This window comes from Podarcis erhardii (genome assembly GCF_964252035.2).
Source record: "Podarcis erhardii genome assembly, chromosome: 2".
In the NCBI taxonomy this organism is placed as follows: domain Eukaryota; kingdom Metazoa; phylum Chordata; class Lepidosauria; order Squamata; family Lacertidae; genus Podarcis; species Podarcis erhardii.
The window spans coordinates 84,858,049-84,862,667 of NC_138498.1; positions in this window are offsets into that span (position 1 = coordinate 84,858,049).

The window sequence follows — 4,619 nt, forward strand, 5'->3', positions numbered from 1 at the left end:
GTGACAATGTTCTCTTTCCAAGGACCTGGGATGTTTTTGGTCATTTTGTTAAAACAAGCAGATTATTATCCCTTGGTTAAGGTGGACAGATCTTCCCTTCACATCCTTTTCATAAAGTGAAATATTTATTTTTAAGAGACTATCCTAATGTATTCCTAGTATTAGACTCGCCCACAAATAGTAGAACCAGAACAAGTTGGAACAACCTACAAGTAGGATTTCCTTGGTGGAGAGTATGTGTTGGAGGAACACATCAGGAAGCCCATGTTGCTGGAGTCTGCACTATTCCCTCCAAAAGCGATTGGTGACCTTTTTAGTTTTGCCTTCAAATGGGTGAAGCCTTTTGCGGAGGCTTAATAAACTAATTAAAAGCACCCAGTTGATCCCAACAGTCAACAGATATATGAGATGTATCACACCTGCTTTAAGATACCAAACACACAGGCCTTGGCAGCTATGGTTATTCCCAGCTCTTACCTATCCTCATTTCTTGGTCTTTCTAAATCATGTTGTGGAGCAGGGCATTTGTTGTTTTTCCTCTTTGACTATTGCGTTATCTTCTTCTTGCCCCCCCCCCCCCGGAGCCAAGCTTGGGGGGTCGACTCTTAAATGTAAGCATTTTAACTCTTCCCCTTGGAGCTGTACGGTATAGCTTTTAAGTTGTGCCTGCTGAGAATTCACATAAATTGTCCTGTGTGAGGTCTCTTGCTTGTGTCCTGGGGATGTGTTCGGCTTCAGTGTTTATTTTTCACCATGTTAGCAGAATATGCAATTTCATTTTAAGTCCTGAGCCAAGTCACACACAGTTTTCCAAGGCAAGAAATAAAATGTTTTTATTTTATTTCAACTAAGAATAATAATTTTATTATTTCCAGCCCACCTATCTGACCAGGTTTCAAAGGGCTTAATCCTAAAGAAAGACATTTATGACCAACACAATCTGTTTATAAGCAGTACAAACCTAGGACATTTATACATCTTTTCACAATAACTGAAACCAGGAAATACCAAAGAATTCCTGCAAATGAAACAGTGGATTCTGCAATACTCAACAAGCCCATCTCCCCCATATGATTATGCTCTGCTAATCAATGTTAGTCTCGTATTAGTGAGGTCTGCTATATGATACACTGGTGCTGTTAATGAAACTGCACCTTCACATAGCTATAAAGCACGGCCTTTCCCCACATTTTCCTTAGTTCTCTTTGATGCTTGTCTTTGCCCATGTATGTCAACTTTCTCTAGCTTTTCTGTGTGCCATTTGCCCTTTCACTGCTGGGTCACCAGTTAGTGTGAGCTGGGATGAAACTATAGAGCAGGGGTCAGCAACCTTTTTCAGCCGAGGGCCAGTCAACTGTCCCTCAGACCATGTGATGGACTGGACTATATTTTTTTGGGGGGGGGGAATGAACAAATTCCTATGCCCTACAAATACCCAGAGATGCATTTTAAATAAAAACACACATTATACTCAAGTAAAAACACCAAGCAGGCACCACAAATAACCCAGAGATGCATTTTAAATAAAAGGCCACATTCTACTCATGTAAAAACACGCTGATTCCTGGACTGTACGTGGGCCGGATTGAGAAGGCGATTGGGCCCCATCTGGCCCAAGGGCCTTAGGTTGCCTACCCCTGCTAAAGAGTGCCAGAGAGTGATTGCCCTTCGTCAAAATGTTTGTGTTGGAACTGAGACAATTGGAAGAGTGCCCAGCATGAAATGTTGGAGTAAAAATTAACAACATACTGTTGAGCATTAGGTGAATACCTTTAAAAAGTCATGGATGAATTCCACACAAATACCAGTCTTCATTGTAGGTCTGCTCCCTACCCTGTTATTCCTAGCCCTGTCTTAACAAACCAGTGACTGCTAGCATAACACTCAACCACACACACACACACATGTTCACTCTTGCTCGATCGCTCCTGCACATGCTCACCATGTGCTCACACAGCTTCACTGGTCCTGAGCTGGCCCTCTCTGGAGGAATGAACTTGTAGCTGCCCTTACCACCTCCAGTGCTAGCTTCAGATGTCCAGCTACGTAGGTCAAGCTTGCCTTAGTTCTCTCTTGGCTGCTTTTTAATGGATGCAGCTGCTGAAAAGAGGTGGATGCTTAGAAATGTGTCTTCTTCTGTATATCTGAACATGTGGACTACGGGGCTGCTGGATGACTACATCTTTGCTGCTTCAGGACTCAGTAAAATACACTATAATAGTAGCAAGATCTGCAAACGTTGGCTTTCCAGAGGTGAGAGAAGTGGGGTGAAAGGTGAGCCCCCCCCATGACCTAAAAAAAGTAAGCAATAACTTTACCAAGCTGTACTGTGGTCCTATTCAAACAGTGCATCATTGAGCTGTCTCTGATGCCTTCAGGTATCCTCTTTGCTCATCCACATCATCTCTGCCCTTCAAACGGTTTTAAAATTATTAATATGTATTTCGGAAACCTGTTCCTAGCATAGTACTCCAAGCATATAATAATTGAAAAGCTATCAAACATTCAAATTGTGAAAGCTCAGTTTTTAAAAATAAATTAAGTAGCAAACAATTCATAAATATGGTTTTTTGGAAACTGGTAGAGATGTTGAAAATAGCAAAGGAGAGAAGTCCCTTTCAGTTAACACAGAAGGATTTGATTCTTTGTAATTGCCAATTGATTATGCCAAAATCTGCCTTCCTCTTGCACCATTTTGTAGTTGGCTCTGTCCCTAACATTCCCACTTTGTGACTAGTGGGCCCACATACAGTTTGGCCCTGGTAGTAGATAGTTTGAGAATCCCTGGTTTAAAGTTTTATATGTAAGCATCAGTACTTTGAATTGGGCCTGGTAATTTTACTTTCTTGGGCTCCATGATCACTGCAGATGGTGACAGCAGTCACGAAATTAAAAGATGCCTGCTTCTTGGGAGAAAAGCAATGACAAACCTACATAGCATCTTAAAAAGCAGAGACACCACCTTGCCGACAAAGGACCGTATAGTTAAAGCTATGGTTTTCCTAGTAGTGATATATGGAAGTGAGAGCTGGACCATAAAGAAGGCTGATCGCCGAAGAATGGATGCTTTTGAATTATGGTGCTGGAGGAGACACTTGAGAGTCCCATGGACTGCAAGAAGATCAAACCTATCCATTCTGAAGGAAATCAGCCCTGAGTGCTCACTGGAAGGACAGATTGTGAAGCTGAGGCTTCAATACTTTGGCTACCTCATGAGAAGAGAAGACTCCCTGGAAAAGACCCTGATGTTGGGAAAGATGGAGGGCACAAAGAGAAGGGGACGACAGAGGACGAGATGGTTGGACAGTGTGCTCGAAACTACTAACATGAGTTTGACCAAACTGCGTGAAGCAGTGGAAGACAGGAGTTCCTGGCGTGCTCTGGTCCATGGGGTCACAAAGAGTCAGACACGACTAAATGACTAAACAAAATCAACAACAACAAGCCATAAACCAGGGCAATTGATATAAGGCAAGCATAATATGGCCTGGAAAATATACAAGAGAAAGTAATCCTGCTGCCGCATTATGCATTGCTCTATGATAGTTTCTTTTGTGGATGGAACTTCCTCCAGCATTTAGAATGAATCACAGTGTTTCTAAAGGTCTTGTAGTTGAACTGCAGGAACTCCCCTGGTACAGCATCCCAAAAAAAGATGTCTATAGCCTCTCCTTACAAGCTTCTAACCAAGGAGAGGCTGCCACCTTCTGAGACAGTCTCCTCCTTCAACTGCTTCTGATAGAATCTGGTTGTGGTTTATTACCAGCCGTAAACAAATTTAAGATTACTTTGCATACAGGTGGGCTGCCAAAGTAAATCCAGGTGCACATAAATACTTCCAAAATGACCTATGTGGGACCTTGAAAATTCCAGGAAACAGCACCTAAATTTCTAAATGGGATACCTCTTGTTCTTTCCTTGTACATTACAGTAAACATGACTCAGTGAAAACAGTATTAATGGTGGGAACCATGCAGATAAGCGATACACAGACCATTTCACACATTCATCTCTATCATTTGATCCATCTTCACTCATAGAATCATAGTATGCAAAAAAAGAGGTGCCAGGGTTGCTGTAGGAAAAGAATATGTCACGCTTTCCTGTGAAATACTCATAGTGCTGCTTCCTTATTTTGAGCAACATATTCGGATAACAGCACAGCTGAAAGGAAAGGGCAGGTTTCCTGCATATCCAGATTTGATGCAAGCCCAGTTTTGTTTTAAACATGCCAAATTAAGATGTAACTTAACAATGTGATTCATATCTGAAGCTGAGAATTGCTGCTTAATGTCAGAACATCCTCACTCTGGAGTCTAAAATAGAAAGAAAAGGGGGAAAAGCCATCTCCACCCAAAACTTGGAGAGAGTTGAATGACGTTAATGGAGTGGCTATTGTGAGAGCAAGACTTGTTTTCCTTCCTTGCTCCTTGTCCCCGAATTCTTTCAAGCGGCTCCTATGTTTGCAGAATGCCAGTTACATAACTGCTTCTTCTGAGTTTGCCAGCGCTGAGCACCATTAGTCTGTGGGTGGAAGTACAGTGTGTGATTGTTTAAACAAAGTCTGGCTTTTATTGCACAAGTATCCAGGTGGCAGAGATTGTCTCTAGGGCCGGCAC